The sequence below is a fragment of the Ambystoma mexicanum genome, chromosome 3p (assembly GCF_040938575.1).
Source record: "Ambystoma mexicanum isolate Mex_15411 chromosome 3p, UKY_AmexF1_1, whole genome shotgun sequence".
In the NCBI taxonomy this organism is placed as follows: Eukaryota; Metazoa; Chordata; class Amphibia; order Caudata; family Ambystomatidae; genus Ambystoma; species Ambystoma mexicanum.
This window is the reverse complement of record NC_090925.1, coordinates 1,224,408,981-1,224,430,538: the sequence shown is the minus strand read 5'-3', so window position 1 is coordinate 1,224,430,538 and position 21,558 is coordinate 1,224,408,981.

The following is a 21,558-nucleotide window of genomic DNA, read 5'->3' as shown; positions in this document are numbered from 1 at the left end:
CCTCTCCCGCTTGCCTGGTCTGACCACCTAGCTGTGCCTTTCAATATCCTGCACACCACCCCAGTCGAGCACTCCCAGCAGAAACTCATCAGACAAACCTTCAGTTCCTTCAAGAACTTCACGGTGGAAGCCTTCGCTGAACACCTCACGAACCTCCACTGTACATTGATGAACACCCCCCAAGCAAACTGCGACTCTTTACTGGAAGCACTCGCCACCCTTTCAGCCTCCATTGACCGACACATGCCTCTGAAACAACACACCTGCAAACCGAAACCATCAGCACCCTGGTACATGCAAGTACTCAGCAAAAGAGTCATCAGGACACAAGGGAAAACTTGGCACCACTCCAGGACTTCATCCGACCTGGTGCTCCTCAAGGAACTCCGAGCAACCCGCTGACAAGTCATCAACATAGCCAAGGCCTCCTACTATCAGAACACCATAGCAGACAACAAAAGCAGGGCCCTCTTCAAAGTGGTCAAGCACTGGGTCAAACTGCTGCCCCTCTGCCATACCACACTCCATAAAAAAATCCACTGCCTTTAACGCCTTCGACAAAATCAGCAAGATTCACGGCACATAGACACCAGTCCTGCTTCCACAGACCCACCTCACGTCCCTCCTCACAAAATCTCCACACCCTGAACAACATTCAAGACACTCTCGACAGAGGGCCTGATAGAAGCTCTGGCTCCCCTCAAAGCCACATCGTATACAGAGGACATCCTCCCAGCGTCCATCCTCAAGGCCTTCCCTGCAGAAGCTCTCCTACCCTACCTGGAGATCATCAACGGCTCCCTCGCTCAAGACATCTTCCCATCGACCATAAAAACAAGACAAATCCTTGCTCTATTAAAGAAACCCACTCTGGATCCTGATAACCTAGGTAACTATTGCCCCATCACCCATCTTCCCTTCCTAGGTAAGATTGAGAAAGCAGTAGCCGCAACACATCGACACCAACAATCTCTTCTAAACCTACCAATTCGGGTTCAGATGCAACATGGAGACAGCAACCATACAGGTGGTCGATGACACCCTCAACATCCTTGATGATGGCCACCCCTGCCTCCTGGTTCTACTTGACCTCTCTGCCGCTTTTGACACCATAGACCACCAGGTGCTTACGGACACCCTACAACGGTACATGGGGATCAGCAGCTGTGCCGTATGTTGGTTCAAGTCCACCTCGCCAACCGCCAGCATTTTGTTCAGATGGACTCCACTAGATCGTCAATGCTACCCGTCACCTGTGGATTCCTGCAAGGTTCATCCTCTCCCCAGTGATCTTCAATCTATACAAGGAGCTACTGGGAGCCCTCCTAGCCACACACAACATCCACATCCACCAATATGCCAATGACACACAACTGTACCTTAAGATCGACTCCATCAAGGACCTCCATTGGCTCAAAACCTGCCTCTCGCTGATCCAGCCTTATATGTCCAGTGCATATTTGAAGCTCAACCCCTCCAAGACCGAATTCCTACTCCTCACCAACAACGCCGTATACCCAGACATACAGACCTGGCCATCAACCATGAACTCCGAGGGCTTCACACCTGAGTGCACCTCCTGCAGCAAGTCCCTCTAGTTGCACATTGACAAACACCTCTCCTTCAAGACACAGATAGCTAATAAAACTCAGCTTGGTATTGGCTCTCCCTCCTGCGGAAAGTCAAGCCCTTCCTCAACACCGGACAGCTTTAGATACACTGTTCAAGCACTGGTCCTATCCTGTCTGGATGGGGGCAATGTTCTCCTCAAAGTCCTCCCGTCGTCCTCCCTTGTACCCCTGAGAAGTGTTCTACGCACGACAGCAGGCCTCATCAAGGGTCTGCGCAGATACGACTACATCACCCTAGCCCTCCTCGAACTTCACGGGCTCCCACTGCATGCATAAATCATCAAGTCTTGCTGCATCATTTACAAGGCAGTCGCCCTCAAGTCACTCAGCTATCTAGTAGAGAAACTCAGCATCTCTGGCGGACAGCGCACCACCAGAAGCCAGGACACATGCAGACTTAAAATCTGCTGCTGCAAAAAGGAGAGGGCCAGAAAACACGCCTTCTCTGTCTACGCCCCAGACTATGGAACCTCCTCCCCATCAGCATTAGACTTGCCCCCATGCCTCTACAATTCAGAAAAGTACTCAAGACCCACCTCTTCAGGGACTCTCTCAACCTCAACACCTAGGCCATCACATCATTCCTCGTGCCACCTGACTCGCTATTCGCCGCAGCCTCTCTCCTCCCCTCCACCCAGTACAGCTGTACCCCTCCTCTGTGCCCCCCCTGTGTCTCACCCCCGATGTAAATCTGTTTGGTTGTTACCGCTGAAAAGCGCTCCATTATGCATCTGTACTGTTGTATACCTCTGAAAAGTGCTCCGTTGCTTCTCAAAGCTAGATCCGCACTCAATAAATACCATAATAATAATAATTTCGGCAGAGGGAGACTTGATACAAGTGGTGGAGTCGGGCCACAGTCTCAACCCTGGGTGATATTGATCTTTGTCAACAGGCCAAGGGGCTACACATACACGGACAGCAAAATCCGGTGTATGGGCTTTTCATTCAACAAAATTAAAGCTTAAGAATGGTAAATGGGGAATTAGCTCAGGATGGCTGTAACCCGGGGCGTGTAGCCCTTTGGGCTAAGGGTTGGAGATGGAGACGACAAAAGGCATTACATAACGTTTTAGGCAGGCATCTCGCCTGATGCTCTGGGATCAAAGCCCCCACCCTTTGGGACTCACTTCCTCCTCTAGGATTTGCTTCTCAAACCCTTTATTGGGGATGAAGGGTAATTCTCCGTCGTTGGTGCTCACCCCCTCTTACAGGAATTGAGGGTCAGTTCCCCTCTCTGGTTGTGAGCACCTCCCTTTCTGAAGATCTTCCCACTTCTATAGTGTCCAAAGGTTCTCTATCGCCTCATCCCTGTTCTGGGGCTGGAGGCCCACCCCTTTTCTAGGTGTTAAAGGGCTCTTATCCTCTCTGCTGCTCATCCCCCTCTTCTGGGGATCTAGAGGCTGTCGCAACCTATGAAGCCACTGAGGGTGCACACATTTCTTGGTCCACATTAGTTCTAACACTGAGTGCTGCATCCCCCACTGGAAAAGAGGTTTAGGGTTTCATTAATTGGATGTGTTGGGGTGTGTTATGGTAACAGGAAACAGGTTCAGGGTGCAATAGTGAATGGGTCGGACAATAGGCAAGGTGTGCTCCTCAATGCCTCTGATGGATTTTATGTAGGCACAACTCAATTGTTGTTGGCCAAGTCCCTGTTATGTGAGGGTCCTCTGCCGGTGGTTGGGTTAGGTTTTGCCCATAACTCCTCTTGCTCTGGATCCCTGGTAGGCATTCCCGGATATGCTCTGGGTTTTGGTATTTCGAGCATAATGTATTATAGGAGACACAGTTCCAAATATCCTGGTTGTTTATCTCTCTCGGGGAAGGGCGGTGTAAGGATCCATGGATGAAGATCGTGTGGGGTTAGTCTGTAAGGAACTCCATCCTTAATGCCAGGGATGCAACTTTTAATGGCTGGCTGGTGGGTTGGGGTTTGTGTTGGAGCCCTGTCAGTGGATGACTGGCGGGACACACTGTTGGAACTGACTCTTGCATCTAAAACCTATCAGATCGAAAACTGATACAGGATGAAGGGGGGGGGGGGTCTTTTCTTTTCGAGAATGTACTATTTTGTTAACACTAGGACCCAAACTGATCTCTTCAAATTCATCAGAAAATTAACTTAACAAATGTTTTCCTATTCGTATATTTAACATAAGGCAGATATAGGATACTCTAATGCCTGATCTTGTTATACAGAATCTTGAAGCCTTGGGTCTATTGCTGATCACTGAGAATGAATTGAATTTCTAACACAACTATGAAAACAACTTGATATCAGTATCTTGGCCAGAAAAGACCGTGGCCTTACACTGAGATCAGTGGTCATGCTGCTGCTCCCACACGTTACATTAATACTTTACAGGGTGTAATTGGAGACTAATAGGATTTTCATTAACCTGTAATCAAAGAATAAGATGCTTTGGAATAGAAACTAAATAGTCGTAATCAAAAATACAGAAGCTTTAAAAAATCTTTTCGTACAAGAAAGAGTACTCTTGAATGCATTATAGAAGCACATTTCAGTGGTTATCAAAGAAGCAAACAATAGTTGGAACATTGCAATTATGAAGTGCCAGTTGTGGAGAGACACCCCAACTTTTATATAGTGGAAACTGAATCACAGGGGGCTGGGGTGGTCCGCTGCTGCAGGCACAGGTTGGAGGGAGTGTGACTCCCTGGGCTCAGAATCCAACCAGAGGATCCTTACAGCCCCAATCCATAGGGTAAGACCCTTGCTGGAGAGATTTTGAAAGCGCATGTATGCCAGCAGTACTTCAGCAGGGAGCATCCTGCTCATGTACGCTGGAGTTGGAACGCTGATGATGCGTCGCCCCCTGCTCAGTTGTATGTGTCAGGAGACGCAGGAGAGCTCCGATGCAACTGCAAACATGCAGTCCGCCAGGCAGCATTCCCAATGGGCTCTGCAAGGCTGAGGAACTGAACTGCCAAAGGGAAACCGCGTTTCCCTTTGACAGTTCAGCCAGTTTAGGAGTGCTGCCTGAGCTGCAATAAGCAGCAGAGGGAATGCTCCTGGTCTTTCATAGTGCCACCATAATGGGCAAAGGTTCTAGTGGGTTATGGATGAGCTGCCCCTGTATAAATCAATAGTGAACACCCTTATATTGCACACCACAAAGTCATGTGTTTCTTGGCTCACACAAGGAAATGCTAATTGAAAACCAAGGCCCTCTTCTACTCTCAGGCTATGTCCAGGTACATGCACTTTCCAGTACCGTCTAATCCATATCCTCGTATGTTGATTTGGTTTGCGTAGCTTTCTTGTTGATTCCAGTGTGTCTATTGCATCCACTTTGGAGCATGTGTCCATTTTGTGAGGCTGCTAATCTGAGTTCTGCATCTATGTTGGAGAATGCATACCTTTTTTTTTCCAAAGGTTTACTTATTTTTGCCCTTCATCAGTACTACATCCAGTAGTACTGGTGTCCTACTTTCTTGTGGCTCCTTTTGTTAAAATATTGCATGCTTCCACCCTACAACAAATTACTCTCTTTGTGGAATGCTAATGTTGCTTTTGAAATGCCACTCATTTCTTATTCTTACTCCGGCATAAGTAAATGGGGCCAGGGGAAGTCAAGGGAGTTTACATATTTATTTTAATTGTTTCCAAAGGTGCCTATGAAGCTATGGGTTTTTGCTTAGATGAATGGTGAACACGACTGATGCTTGGATCCCTTAATTTCTTTGGTTTGTGGTTGGATAACCTGTCAGCACCCCAGGCCCCAAAAATCCTTAAAATGGCCCTCAATGCAGCATTATGTTGCGTTACTGAGAGCAATCACGACACCAATGTCGGGGTATTTCAGCACTTTCGTTATATTATTATCATCATTATTATTATGTTATTGCGAATCTAGCTCCAAGAAGCAATGGATCGCCCAACAGAGGTATAAAACAGTACACAGATGCATAACGGAACGCTTTTCTTAGGTAACAGAATATACAATGGGGGTAGGATACAGAGGAGGGGTACAACAGTACCAGGTGTTAGGGAGGAGAGGGGTGTGCAGCATCGAGCGAGTCAGCTGGCACGAGGGGTGACATGATGGCCTAGATGTTGAGGGGGAGAAGATGTATCTTTATCAGAACTTCATTGCGTACTGTATATTACACACTGTTCAACTTGACAATGCCTGGTGTTCTTTCCTGCTAAGGCTTTAGCACATGAACTTGTTTATAACTTGCATCTGCCTGGTATACTCTCCTGCCAGGGCTTTTCTTATATGTAGTCTTGCACTTCGAAGGGTTCTGACATTTGAAATGTTCAGGCTCTAGAATAGCTTGGGATGCTGATTTACCATGCCACACACTCCGCCCAGCTTGGAATCCTATGCATGTCCAGAAGATCTGACACTGACAAGTCCACACTCTCGCTGGGGGAAATAGGACAAATCAGATTCAATAGATCTTGTGGATTGTATGTGTGTCTGTCAGTCATACATTTTAGAATGTTTTGTGTCTCGCACAGGGCCCTTAACTTGTGTTGCTGGTCTGTGCTGTGCTACTGTAGAAACAGCACCTAGATCATTAAGTGAGTGGTTGAGTCGACTAAAAAAAAGGTATGTACAATAGATGCCCCTCTGGTTTAAACTTGGGACCCTAGATTAGAACTAGGAGTGTGTGGGCATCCCCAGTTTTTGTGACATACAGCTAAGTCTCTGGCCCCGTCAGCTGCCTTTTTTTTGGCAGGTCCCGTGGATCTCATTACTCTGTGTTCTCCAGCTAAATAAACTTTTTTTTCTCTGTGCCTGAATGCATCTTGGGCACATGACATTAGCACACACACATGGACTCGGGCCAAATACTGCATGTTAGCACATTAAATGTTTATGCATTGAGCAATGGGACTGGGCAAGTGGTCTTGTATATTTCTCTCTTGGAACTAAATCACTTCCTGGCGCCAGGTGGCTATGGTGCCATGAAGGCACAGGATGAGGAAGGGGTAGACTGAAGTGTGAATCTGTAACACATTTTGGCGAGAAGAAGAATGATTGCTAAGAATCAGATTATGTGTCGTTTTTTCAATGATCAAACGCAAATTGAAACTCTGTCATTTGGTGGTTGAGTGTCCTGCCTTGACTACTATCCGTCAAAGGTATTTTAACAACTTCCCTCAATTTCTATGTCCTCGAACTAGAGATGAAATATGGTGCTTTTTGTTATCCAGTAAAAAAATATCAATACATATTGCACTTGTTCAGTTTGTTAATGCAGTGATACCTAGGCAGTCAAACTAGACATAATGCGACTTTTAAGGAACTAATATGATTTATGTGCAATCGGCTAGATGAAGTATCTGTTGGATTACATTTGCTAGTTAAAATGATTTTAAGTAAGTAAAGGGATTTGTTTTTTCTTTCTTTTAGGTTTAATATGAAATGTTTTTTTAATGGCGACTGAGATTGCACATGGATTAAAAAGTTCTACATAAGGGTCTGAAATAAGAGGAGAATAGAAACCAAGAGTGTGGATGGGAAATGGGGGGTCTAAAATAGGACTGGGTAGATAGCTATGAATAGATTCATACAATGGGACTGTGTCTCAAACCGACTCCAGTGAATTGGAGGGGATTCCTACCTTTGTCCATTTCAGTCCTGGTTTGACCTTTCTACTGAGTGGTAATTGACCATGCTGTGGCAATTATTGCAGTGTGTTGTGTCAAATTAAAATGGCAAACTGTCCCCTGAATCCCCAGTTTATGGTTATGGTTCCAGCCCTATTCAAATTAGGCCAACAAGGTAGAAACAAGTTTATTCCATCATGCAAATTAGAGCAGTCTGGACAAGAATAGCAAGCACAAAGGATCCCTGTGCACACCCCTTTCTATAAAGGTTGTTAGGAAAGATTTCTTAATTGTGGGTAATTTTCCTTCCATGTGGCAACCCCTAAACTTTTTGCTGGTGTTTTCACCCTAATCTAGACTTTGCCAGAGAAGTGCAGCCTTCTGCCGCACTCCTCTGGGCTTTCGCTCCATTCTTACGGGGAAACTGACATGCCCTTAAGACAGTCAGTACCGGGAAACGCTGTTTTCCGTAGTTTCTTTATCATGTTGCGGCTTTCGTGCAACATGACACAAGAGGGCACTGTAAGCTAAGTTACTGCTCTCTTGGGTCTCTAGCCTTCTACAGGCCCTAGATAATCTTTTTGGATTGTAACTGATCGGTGCAAGTGAATCATGGACGGGGATGGTGGCAGCGATCGTTTCTTGTGTTTTGAGCTCCTTTTGGCATTTTAAGCGCGTTTCTCACGCTTAGCCCAAAATGGTGGCCTGGCTCCCAAAATGGCCAGACCACGAGGCTCCTTTGTCCTGTCCGCTGACCGTCTTGCTCCCTTCACCTTCCCCAGGTCGAGCCGACCCGGGGCATTCCTTATTTGGGCATGTACTTTTCCGCGAAACACAGATGCTTTTGCGGGCTTCTACAGGCCTTGTGTGTGCCTCCAGGATGTGGGCTGGGATGTCTGATCCCAATACACATCCTGGGTGCCAGAGAGTCTAGGGTGGTGTGAATGCCTGGGACCACCGTGGTCAGTGATAGGTCCACGTATGGTGTGAGTGTTTTATGAGCGGATCTCCCATTGGGTCCCCTCCGTTTTGGCGCAAAGGGAACTGTGGATAAGAGGGGGCTGGAAACGCCACTACCATGTCGATCTCCTGAGTTCTCACGAACAAAGGAATACAGGAGCCAAGTATCCTGCAACCACGAGGCTGAACCGAGGAATCGCTGGTGACCCGCTGAAGGACTGCTCCTCTGCACTGCTGTCGCTTTGTGAAACCCTTTCTACCTCTGATCGAACCAGAAGGCCTGTACTGGTACTTCGACCCTTGGAATAGCGGGGACAGCTATTCTCGGCATCTTCACCATCTCCTGCACGTAAGCCTTCGGAAGTGTCTCTGGGCCATCCAGTAGACTGACCAGCCTACCCAGGAGTCTTGCTCTGTAACCGCCGCCAGGTTGTGTTGTATTTCGAGTCCTTGTCACTCTCACACGATTCGTACACTTGGCATTCCCAGGTCTGAAGTGAGTAGTGTACATTTGGCTGAGATACACATGGCCACTCCGTTGCCCTGCTGTGGTAACAAACTGTGCGGGTTCACTTCGTTTGGGACATCTTTAACTGAACTCTGCTGCTGCAGAATCTACACAACGACGAGATGTCCCCTGCTCCCCTGAACCTGCCAGCACTGAAACTGACGCGGAGAAGCCTGGGTCTGCTTGCATCGGGGACCGGTGAGTAGCATAGCTAGGAACTGGTCGCCCTCCTGCAGGAGCCCATAGCTTTTCCCCGCTGTGTCAAACCGCACGCCTTTCCGTACTCGCGCTCTGCTTCTGCCCACAGAGGAGGCTGCGCTTCAGTCACGGAACTCTGTTCTTCTTCATTTGTGCACTAAACTGAACTGCCTGATTCCCTCGGAGAGACTCCCCTTTTTGCCCGTTGGCACCAGCGTGTGCAGGTACTTTTGAGCACAAGGCTCCACTCTTCGTAGGGCTTGGACTTCCTTTTAGTTAGGTGTCTCTGAAGGCGGACTGGGTCTAATCATTATTTCGCACTGCCTGTTTTCCTCCCCTTCTAGGTGGACTACACATTTCGTGCATCTAACGATTTAGACTCGTTTGTATTTGTGTATATATATTGTATTGGTTTGGTATGTGTTGGTTTACTAGAGTTTTATTGTGATTTCTCGCTACGGTCATTATTGCAAAGGCCTTGGAATAAATGTGTATATATTTTTAATATAACACCTGTTTGGAGTAGTTTGTAAGTGTTCTTGCTTTGTGTGCTCATTGCGGGCTTTCAGTCACCCTCACCACTCTTGAGACCTAGTCTTGACCGCCGCGATCGCTACCCTGATTGGTCTGGCTTGTCCAGAGGTTACCCTGTTCCAAGTAATTAGGTTGGTCTTCTGAACTTCTGCGCCGCCAGGACAGAGTTCAGAAATCCGTCTTAACAAAGGTCAAAGCACATTAGAATGAAACCTTACCCCAATCCAATCCAGGGATTCTAATGTGGGAAATCAGATGTCGCAAGCCCCAAAACATGGAAATGGTTTTCTTTTGTCAAAGTCCCAGAACATGTTTCGGTGTTGCTTCCCCAGTCAAGGCGGCTCCTTGTCCTTCCCTGCAGAATTCCAATGTCTCCAATGGCTCTGCTCTTTTGCTGTCTTCTACTGACTGTGATAGGCCTTTCACTCCTTTTCTCCTGCCTAGGACTGCTGACTTTTCACCTGGAGCTGTCGTTCTGCTTGGGACTGCTGTCCCCCAGCATGGAACTCTTGCTCACCTGCAAGGAACTGTTACCCTTCCACCCGGTCGACCTTGTTCATTACTTGTTTTAAGCTTTATTTTCAACTTTCTATGTTTTAGCATAGAAACACTAAAAAAAGGAGGACACATACAATTCAATTATCCGTCTTCATTCAATGTAGAGGCGTGCTTTTAAGGAAGCTTTCTGTAAGATGCTACTGCAAAATAAAATACAGTAGAATAAACTAGTGTTTGACTGGGAAGAACCATCGGGCCTCAGGTGTTCCACCAAGCAATCTAACCTAAACCCAGTGTTCGAAGTGTACGAAAAGAAGTAGTGGAACTATGTTCCCCGCTGACCTGCCCACGCTGTCCACAAGCTCCATCGCTGCGCCCTCCCACACTCAATCCAAACTCCCAAACAAACACACCTGTTATTTAAGGGAATGTTCAGTGCAGTGCACTGAAGTGCAAGCTTCAACTTCTTCCCACACTTTTATTTTAAAACTAAAACGTTCCAGAACGGTTTCTTTTTAAAATAAAAGTATAGGAACAGTGAAACTTAAAAATAAAAAGTATAGGAGCACCGCTCCCGCCCACTTCGACCTCTGCCTAAACCCCCAGTATATATTGACCCAATAGAATTGTTCAGACCTGCCGAGAGGACCGGCCCCTGCAGGTATTCTCGTAGTATGGCGGTCTGGAAAGTGTGCTAGTATGTTGCTACCGGCACCCTAATTTACGAACCGCCAGACTTGTGATGAAGCCCACTGACTTTGAGGGCCCAGGAAGGGCATTTTCTGACCAGGGGGAGGAGGCGTTATCTTGATTGCCTCATGCCCTTCCTCTCCCTCCACCAGTGCCTGCAACAACAGCACTACTTCCAATGGACATGCCAGGCCCATCACAGCCATGAGCTGAGGCACATTACCTATCTATGGACATTTATGAATCCTTCAAACTCTAGTGCCAGAGCTCCAGACAAGGGTCCCAACTATTCCTCCTCCATTGAACCCAACACTGGCTATGCCGTCCCCGCCTTGGCCTCCATGCTGCATCATTGCCTGCCCCTGCCAGAGGACCAGCAACCTCAAGATGTCTCCTCAGACACTGATTCCCAACAGGATATACATCTGGATACGCCATTTATTCGCTCCTCCTGTACGGATAAGTTTTGATGATATTTTGCCCGCTGATGGAGAGCCGGAGGAGCTGAGTTTTGATGATATTTTGCCCGCTGATGGAGAGCCGGAGGAGCTGAGTTTTGATGATATTTTGCCCGCTGATGTAGAGCCGGAGGAGCTGAGTTTTGATGATATTTTGTCTGCTGATGGAGAGCCGGAGGAGCTGAGTTTTGATGATATTTTGCCCGCTGATGGAGAGCCGGTGGAGCTGAGTTTTGATGATATTTTGCCCGCTGATGGAGAGCCGGAGGAGCTGAGTTTTGATGATATTTTGTCTGCTGATGGAGAGCCGGAGGAGCTGAGTTTTGATGATATTTTGCCTGCTGATGGAGAGCCGGAGGAGCTGAGTTTTGATGATATTTTGTCTGCTGATGGAGAGCCGGAGGAGCTGAGTTTTGATGATATTTTGCCCGCTGATGGAGAGCCGGAGGAGCTGAGTTTTGATGATATTTTGTCTGCTGATGGAGAGCCGGAGGAGCTGAGTTTTGATGATATTTTGCCCGCTGATGGAGAGCCGGTGGAGCTGAGTTTTGATGATATTTTGCCCGCTGATGGAGAGCCGGAGGAGCTGAGTTTTGATGATATTTTGTCTGCTGATGGAGAGCCGGAGGAGCTGAGTTTTGAGAGCCGGAGGAGCTTCCGCCAAGAGATTCACCTCTGGACAAGTTTGGAGCTTTCCATTCTATCGTGACTAGAGCAGCTAAGACGCTCAAACTGATCCCAATTGAACAAAGGAAGGAAGGTTTCTTTTATCACTGAAGGGAAAAATCATTGAAGACAGTGGTGTCCATTCCAATCCGGGATGGCATCTGGGAAGATGGGCTTGTTACCAGGACAAATAATTTCATGGCTCTGCCGAAAAAGGATCATTTTGATACACAACTACAGGGCCCGAGATGATCACAACCTTACAGAGGCTCCAGCACAGTGCTACCCTTCCTTTTCAGCAACTCAGTGGGAGGGCATCCATCATAATTCCAATATCGAAGGAAACAAATAGGTGCTTTTGTTAGTGGACCAGGGCACTGCCCTCAAATTAGCTTCAAGTCTGCCCACAACCACCTGCAGGCCAACTGTAAAAACCTCTTCATGAGCTTTGCCTGGAAGTGCTCTCGCTCATGTCTGATGGTGGAGCTATAGTGCCGAGTCCCTCGCTCCCAGTCCCACACAGAACCTTCCCCGCGGGATCGGTGGATGATACACGCATGTTCTACATAACACAGAGTATTCAGAAGAAACATAATAGAATTCTGAACAGATATGTAGGCGATCTAGAGGATGCACATGCAGTAGAGGTGCAGGTGAAACCGCCCAAACGGGAGGTTTGCCAATTGGATTGGTCCAAAAGCCTGGAATACTTGCAGAGTAAAAGCAGCTGGCAAGATTTTGTGACTGATAAATGTATATTTTTGAGACCTCAAACGTGTGTACTAATATGAAGAATATTTATTATGTCGATGTACTTTTATTACCTGCATTGAAAGTATTAGGACCTAGAGGACTGCCAGTGATCACAGAATATGTATTTATTTATTTATTTTTTGCATTTTTAAAGCCCTCACACAGCCCGCGGGCATTGAGGCGCTGTTACAAGAATTGTTTGTTTCAGTTGCGTAGTTGTTTGTCTTCGTTGCGTATTCATAAGGCGCTTAAGTACCCAGAGGTTTCTAAGGGCGGACCCGTGTCGTCTTGCTTCCGAGGCGAGCACGTTGCCGGCGCTGAGCTATCCCCCCTCTGCTCTCTCTGATTAATTATATGTTCAAAAGCAAGGGACATTGAAAGCCTTAACATTTGTATTGTCGATTATATTCAATTGGAGCACCTATACTGGAAGTATATTAATAAATGTGCATAAGAAATATTCATGATAAAAAATGGACTCTTTTTGGAAGCACTGTCTATCTGCAAAACAAACTTCAGTAATCATTGCAATAATTACATTCTGCCAAGGTATTGAATCCCTGTCGTAAATATAATAAGTTACTGGTGGGGTAGGCCAGTAAGTTCATAAATATACTTCTTAGAACTGTTCATTATTATTTTAATTTGTATATGTGACTGGGTTAGGGTCAGTGCCAGTACTGTCCCACATATAGGGAGCGGAGGTTGGGGGCGAGGGGGCGGTCCCTAAAAACACACCATGCGCCTTGGCTGTTATCAATGGTGCTGCTCCTTGTTGCATAATGCATCGCACTACTCCTTGTGGCCCTCATTCTCTTCTTTCGGAACAGTACCTTCTCATCTTTTCAGAAAAGTAACTCCCAGAATACCCCTGGAAACCAAGAAAAGAGCCCAGGCCAGATCTAAATTAAGGGGAGACCAGAAACACTGCAACCATGTCAGTTCGGTCCTCCACCGCATTCCAAGAGTGACCAGCACCCCCGGAAACTGCATTTCTCACTGCAACAACATAGAAACAAGCTTCCAGCCCCACGGAACGCCACAGCAAAAGCACAGAAACCATAAGAGACTGTTAGCAAAACGGGGCTGAGTAACACAGCTCCTGGGGAAAAGACCACCACGGATTGGGGCAGAGAGTCAAGTCAGTGCTGCAGCCAATGGATGGAGGGGAAGTGGGGGGGCAGACACAGAACCCCCTGCCCCACAGTATAAAAGGAGAGCGAAGGAGAGGCAGAGTGTTGGTCAGAGGAGCGGAGGCTGGACCAAGAGACCAGCCAGAGGATGGACAGAGGAGCGAAGTACTGGAGAGTTGTTGGCTTCATTTAAACACAGTGCAGGCGAGAGATTTATGAGTCAGTTGTATGCAGTGCAGGAAAAGGAGGGGTGAATAGGTGGTGTGTGAGGGAAAGAGATAGTGTGGGAGATGGGTGTAGGTGAGTGGGGGTAGTAGAGGCAGTGGGTGTGGGGAGAGAGTAAGGCAAGTAGAGAAGGGTGTAGGAGAGCAGTGTAGGAGAGAAGTAGGGAGGCAGTGGGAATAGAAAGAGTGAGTGTAGTGGAAGGGTGAGCACGGCACATTTCCCTGAATTCGTGGAAGAGAGTAGTGGTGTTATGGAGGGGGGAGCAGAAGGGAGTAGTAACATCAGAAGGTGGCGGTAGGTGGTAGAAGGCGAATGAGGCATGGGAGAGACATGCAGAAAGGCGAGAAGGTGGCCGGAGTTGTGTGGAGGAGTGTAAAAATGGAGAAGAGGGGTCCTTGGGGAGCAGAAAGCACATCCATTCAGCGCCCCAGAGTAGCCTCCTCCCGTGCAGGACGAGTGTGCCAATTTACAATGAGTGGCATCCAGATGTGCAAGGCACTGGTCCCAAGCATGGGTGACCGACCCCTGTACACAGCAGCTGTGATCAGGCACAGACTGGACAGAGCGGGGAAGAACTTCTCCCACTAATTCCGGCTTATTTCCGGGTCAGCGGAAGTGTTATTATGCAACACGTTGCCTCCAGAGCAATGGAGCTGGGAGGAGCCATAAGTAGGGGAGTACAGTACTGTAGAAACAGGTGTGTACTCTTCCCTGCAACCACCCCTCTATTAACTCCTCTCTTGCTCGGTGCCCAGCACTGTTCCCTGATACCGTCATTTCTTTACACTTGGGTCTACAATGTGTACACCGAGGCGTGAGCAAACGGGACAGGGGGTGATGTGTCCACTCGCAATGGATACATCCAGTGCCTCTCACTCCCCCCCCCCAATGGAGTTTGAGGAGGACAATTGTCTTGGGCTAATATGACCATATCCTGGAGGTTGATGTGCCCTTGAATGTATGCCATGTTAGTGGCGAGTGGCGATTATATCTCGCAACTCACACGCTTTGGTGGGTGTTGCTTGCACGCAGGGCAAAAATAATTCACACAGCAAGACCTATGTTTGTCCATAGGCTTTTGCTCACCAAAACCAGAATCGTCTGATTTCGCCCATTCAAGTGACTCAAAAGAGAGAGCTACTCCATTGGCTACTAGTTATGTTTGGTCAACCAATGCCAAGGCGGTTTTCTTGGGTTTGCTCTCTGCCACAAACATCTGTACCACGGGGGCACTTTGTCCTAGTTCCATGCCGTTGGGCAGACAATAGAGTGACAGGAATGTTCTCCACAGCCACACGCAGCCTAAATGATGCACTCGCTACTGATGGCCTTTTCCTAACATGGCTGCTAGGTCATGTATCCCGAGAGGATAATGGTAATTCAGCATCAATTGGCTGTGTTCCTCCATCTACCCAAATTATTTTCTACTGGTTGAATCCAGTTATGGAGCATCCCTGGGTGTTAGCCCAAGCCCGGAGGCTTCATCTCTTCTCCTTCAATGCCGTGGGGTCGACATGTTCTGTTGAGGTTAAGGGGGTCATTGTCTTCCATCAGTTAGCTGGCAGGGACTCTGCACCTTCCTCTGTGCCCTCCACTCAGCCCTAGCCCCAATGACTATCATCAGCACCAGAGTATTCATGTGATGGCTGGATCAGTTGAGGAGTGTTTTTGTTTCTCAATTGTTCAAGGTTTTGGTTTTTCTTTACATAAATGGCTCAGTGGTTGTAGTCTCTTCTTGTTGAGGGGTGATTGTGTGCAACATTTCTGTCTGGAGGGAAACCTATCTCAACTCTCCCAATCTCCAGAGTTCATGAGGGTAGCCACTGCCCTAAAACAGAATCACTGGGGGGGAGGGGGACTGGACACCCAAATGGCAGACAAATAAGATGGAAGGCAAGTCCTTTGGGTCAATGAGAACCTCTCTGGCGAAGGTTTCAAGTCTGAGGGAATCGGTGCCTGTGTTCATTGACACCTCAAACCAACCATTTGTCCTCCATCTCTAACTGTGTTGAGATCCTGGTCCTTAGGCTTAAGGTGGTGGTGGTTTGGTGAGCGTCACCATTACCAACTCTCGCACCAGGTAGGAGAGCCAACTATCATCCTCCCTGTTGAGAAGAGCAGAGCCTTCTCAGGCTCCATTTAATTCCTTCTTTGCTACAGGAGCAAGCAGCATTTCAATAAGCAGGAATGGCACATACTTGCTATTTCTAATACCAAGGTTAACCGGAGCGGTACAGTGTGGGCGATCAAGCAACGCAGCCCCTAAGGAGCATACCTTCAGTTCCGGATGGATGCTTGGTTCCCCTAGTCTCCCAGGTACTTATTTCCATCCATAGTCCAGCGGGCTACCTACGTCCAGATCCTAATGGCGACTGAGTGCTTCCTGGGAATATCCTACAGAGGGATTCCCTTACCAGTTCTCAACCACACAACGCGTAGTGTGTATAGGGAATCTCTCTAGTGTCACCACTGTCCAGAGTCCTGAGCACAGCCGAGTCCCACTGGTACTTTGGGTTCTTACTCCGTAAACTAGAAAGGGTCCTTAACAAGGGTTCTCCTCCAACTGACTCGTGACCTCATCCTTTCACAGGGCTCTCCTTTACTGTGCTCCCTGGAAAGCAGCCTCGGCCACTCATTGTAAGGACAGATAGTTTGGCAAAGGACGAGGTTGATCCTGTAGGGCCTATTGCACTGGCATGGCAATGGAAGAGCTCCGACAACTGGTTTCCCAATTTTTGTACCCACTGTTCGTTGCTACACTATATCTCCAGGTGCCAATCTTGGTCTCTCAAATGTCTGCCCCCCTGCTTCCGGAGAGCGGTCACACTGTCATTTCCATGTCCTACAAAAGGGCTTTCTTTCTTAACAGAAGGACCAGGAAGATTAGGTCAGCAACGACCTCCCTGTTTCACTCTCCTCCATCCACGATATTGCAGTTTCCGCACTGGTGGAAGCGGATCTCGAAAGTGTTGCATTTCGACATTTTAGTGGCACTTGGGAAACTGCCTCTGGTTTCCATGTTCATATATGTGGATGTCCTACCTGATGGTGCCAATGTGTGGCCTTCCATGTGAGTACTCCATATGTTCCGGTCCTGCCAATGTTGTGGTCACTTCCAGGTGATTCTCTCAAACTCCACTCTGGAAGTCCGCTCGTTCTAGTATGAGATTGTTCCTTCGATTTTACCTGATTTACGATAGCTCCATTTTGCACTGCTATTGTGATTCCCTTGTATTAGCTGTTGTCTACTTAGTTTTCGGGATAGCGATTAACCTTGGAGCAAAGGGTTTTTGTAATGTGTATCTGAGTATTTGAATTACCAGCCATGCCGCCTCATCCTATGGTATAGGTTTTGAACACCCTTCGTCCTGCCATTGAAGGATAAGCCCCCCAAACCCCCTGTTAGGCCGCAGAGACCCGCCTTCCTCTTCCCGGGTGCCTCCTTTGACATCAGCAGATGTTCCACCAGTACTGCATGTTCCGCCCTCCCGCGCGTTCAGCTTACAGCAAACACATGTGTTCTGAGGACTGAGTTCATTGTTTGGGCAGATGGCACTTCCTTTCAGAGCTGGAATCCTCCACTGCTGCAAGCTGCAGCGCTACTTTGGTTGGACTCCCCCACTGTCTACATAGTTACTGAGACCCCTGCACCCCTTTCGTTCCTCCTTTTGAGGACATTTACTCGGGGGATGGCGGCTTCTAGGCCCAAGTTTTGGTTTGCATCCATCCAGGAGATCTGAAAATCTATTCCGGGCTCGGGCCCCGCTGCACCGAACAGACCGTTTCAGTGGCCAATCGGAGAACCTGTTTTATGAGGTTTGGGCTGGCAATACCGGAATCTCAGCATGAATGTCATGAGGTTCAGCAATAATGCTGCTTCCCTGCTTTGGACTAACTGGGTTACGGCTTTGTACATCCTCACCAGGGGTGTTGCTAGGTCTGGAAAAGCTCTGGGCTTGGCTAATGTCGGGACTCGCGGCTAGCTCCCCTTTTGATTGTAGCCCCTGAGCTACTATACGGGGCTACAACCGAAAGACCCAGGGCTTTAGCCGCCTCTGCTGACCCCCCAACCCCCGCGCGAGGCCTCTGATCCTCAAGTAATTGAGGACTATGAAGAGAAAGACAGACAAGGGGATAATGGCATGCAGTAACTTACCAGTGAACTTCGTTACACCGAGACATATTCCTCCTCGTCATAGTGATACATGCCCTCCCCACACGCTCTACTGTGCTAACTTGGTGTAGTGAGGAAGACGAGTGGCTTTTATGGGCCACATGACGAGTGACAGGTAGAAAATAAAACAAACCAAGCGGAGGTATTAAGACAGAGCCAAGTCTTTCTTCTTTGTTGGTTTGGAAAGGGCGTATGGACAGTCTGTGTCGGGAAACGGTGCCTCACATATGTAAGGACTGTGACAGGAATACTAGAACTTGGTGTCATGAAGCCATTGCGCGTGTAGGACAGTAATGGAAGTCCCAAGCATTGGGAAGTAGTTCAAAGAAATGAGACCCCTTCTATCCGAGGGGTCCAATCATTCGTCTTTTTGTGAGGCTACTCTGATCGCATTTCCTCCCCCTTAATCCGCATATATCTACCCTTGTACTCTTCGCTTTGGGTTTTTCCTTCCTTTTTTGTGGAGCACCCACTGCTTTCTTGCTAGCTTTGTGTTTTCGCACAGCCAGGAGCAGAGTGTGGTGGCGCGCTTACCAACGGCGGAGATGATGAGAGTGAGGTGCACGAGATAAACAGCATTAGAAGAGCGCTAGGGAACGGTTGGTGGGAAGACAGTAGGAGAGATCAGGGAAAGGTCCAGCAGTGGGAAGCAAAGGCTAGTTGGAGCAGGGAATGAAGCGGGGATTGAGAAAAAGCCCACACAATATCTAGTTTAACTTGCAATGCAGGCATCCTGAACTCCCGCTCCCCTAGTAGTCTTGGTCCTACTAGGCCTTGTGGCATTCGGCCGTGCAAGTGCATTGAAGAGAAGTACAGGGGAAGGGGGTGGAAGAGGGAGCACAGGAGTGGACAAGTGCTGGAGGAGGGCCTGGGAGGGAAGTGCTAAGGGGAGCCAAGGAGGAGAGCCTCAGGCTAAGTGCTAGAACAGGCAGATCTCAAGGGTGGAGCCACCAGGCAGGGGCCCACAGGGCAGTGCAGTGGTGGGAGGGGTGCTGGTAATGGGCCTCATTACGACCCGGGCGGTAAGGGATTACCGGTACCGGTAAGGGCACTGGTGCCGGTAATCCCTTACCGCCCAATTCCGAGGTCCTTTTGCGGGTCCTCCCTTTTTACCAGCCGTTAAGGACGGGACCCGCAAAGGGACCTTGGAGGTAATTACGGTACCGCAATTTGCAGTACCGTAATTACCGCCTTCCCCATTTCCATTGAGCCCTATGGGGCAAAAATGGGAATGGGGAAGGGCCAATGGAGAATGGGGAATTACCGCCCCTCCAACCTTGGAATGGGGCAGTAATTCCGCCATTCACCATGGCGCAATCGGTAAGGTACCGGCGTCAACCATGGCGCTAATAGCACCATGTTTAACGCCTGGGTCGTAATGAGGCCCATTGACTGGGAGGAAGGGCCTGAGATCCTGTGAGGTTCATGAGGATCAGGCCACCAGTCAGAGCCGCAGTGGGGCGATTAGCAGGGAAGGGAAAGAGGTAGAGAAGAGCAGAGTTTTCAGCAGTTCCGGAATTGAAGGAGGTCTGGCTCAAGTCTGAGAGGGGCGGGGAGCTTGCTCCAAAGGGAGGTACCAGCCGAGGAAAGAGACCTACCTCCAACTCTCTGCTTGGAGAAGCGTTTGACAGTTAGAGAGTTGGAATTAGAGGAGCGTAGGGCTCTTGCAGGGAAGTATTTAGGGAGGGAAAGTTGGAGATAGCGGCGTCCCAGGCCCCAGAAGGCCTTGTGGATGATGCAGAGGGCCTTGATTTTGATCCTTGCAGACACCGGGAGCCAGTGCAGAGTTTTTAGGTCTGGGGAGATACTGTCCCTGGGCTTGAGGCCAAGCATACGTTTGCAGCCATAAGCGGATGTTTCAAAAACATGCCATTGCTGTGAGGCAAGCTGTAGGAAAGATAAAACCTGCGGGGTGCCTGACACGAATGAAATGTCTTTGAATTGAACATATCCTTTACAGTGTTTGTACTATGAGAACTGTACAATAAAAGCGGTGGCTGCCACTTAAAGGTAAAGCGCCGTCTCATTTACCCAAAAGGGATTAAGCTTGCATGCTTGTGTTTGAGTAAATGTTCATACGTGACCAGGATCTTTATATTTGAGATGGGACATTAGTCACAGCCATTTTGAGTGCAGTGGGTCAATGTTAAGCAATGTGCATGTTTGGCAGCGCAGGACACACACAACCTTTAATGTCAGGCCTTGATGTACATACACATTGTGCACAGGCTGCCACAGTGTGGACCGGAGCGATATTGGGCCTCATTCCGACTAAGGCAGTGTCCTGGCGGTAGAGCTGCCAGGTTACTGGCATCTGGTACTTACGTTTACCAGTACCCGGTCCGGCAGCATAGCTGCTGGATTACGGGTGCCGGCAGTACGGTGTAAATCCCCAATCACGGAACCCCCCATAGGACTCCATGATGGGATTGTCCATCATTACCCCCACTGGCAATGGCGGTAACAAGGGCTTTTTTGGCCGGTAGAGGGCCTGGCTTACCTCCAGCATTCAGCTGGAGGTAACCCAGGTGCCCCACCGGCACTCCCGTAGTCGGGTGGTCCACAGATACCGGCACTTTTTTTTACCTGACTGCCCGACTCGAATGAGGCCCATCATGTTGGGAATGAGTGGAGGGCCCACCACTAGAACCTCTACTACAAGGGCCCATCCATTGAGGGTCTCCACCAATAGGCTGTGCCTGCCTCTTCTACACTGGTCCACACTACCATGGCAAATTGCACCACAGTGGGTTGAGGAGTTCTGTGGTTCACGTCTGGCATGGTGCCTGTATCCAAGGTGGCATTTAGCCGGGCAGAAGCCAGGCAAGCAAGACTATTGCCAATACAGAAGTAGAGGAATATGCCTTCCAGGTACCTGGACATTAGACCAACAAGGACAATCTGCGAGGAGCCTTTGTAATGAAAAAGTAGCCGCAATCCACTCCGCCGGAAGCCAGCTATTTCCAAGCCAAATGGATAGTCGGGGCAATTTGAATTCTTCTAAGTGAAGATCCTAGACCATTTGTTCTACTTTTTCAATTCGACATCACAAACAGACATAAGAGGGCAAGGGGGCTTATTCATAAAAAGCATGCCAGCCCTGCTTTTCCTCATGTTTTTGTTATCGCCCTCTCCAGCCTTGGTGCCCAGTATCTGAGCCGCCTTCTAGCCACCATTTTGTTATCGCCTTCTCCAGCCTTGGTGCCCAGTATCTGAACCGCCTTCTAGCCGCCATTTTGTTATCCCCCCTCTCCAGCCTTGGTGCCCAGTATCTGAGCCGCCTTCTAGCCGCCATTTTGTTATTCCCCCTCTCCAGCCTTGGTGCCCAGTATCTGAGCCGCCTTCTAGCTGCCATTTTGTTATCGCCCTTGCCAGCCTTTGTGCCCAGTATCTGACCCGCCTTCTAGCTGCCATTTTGTTATTGCCCTCTCCAGCCTTGGTGCCCAGTATCTGAGCCGCCTTCTAGCCGCCATTTTGTTATCCCCCTCTCCAGCCTTTGTGCCCAGTATCTGAGCCGCCTTCTAGCCGCCATTTTGTCACCCC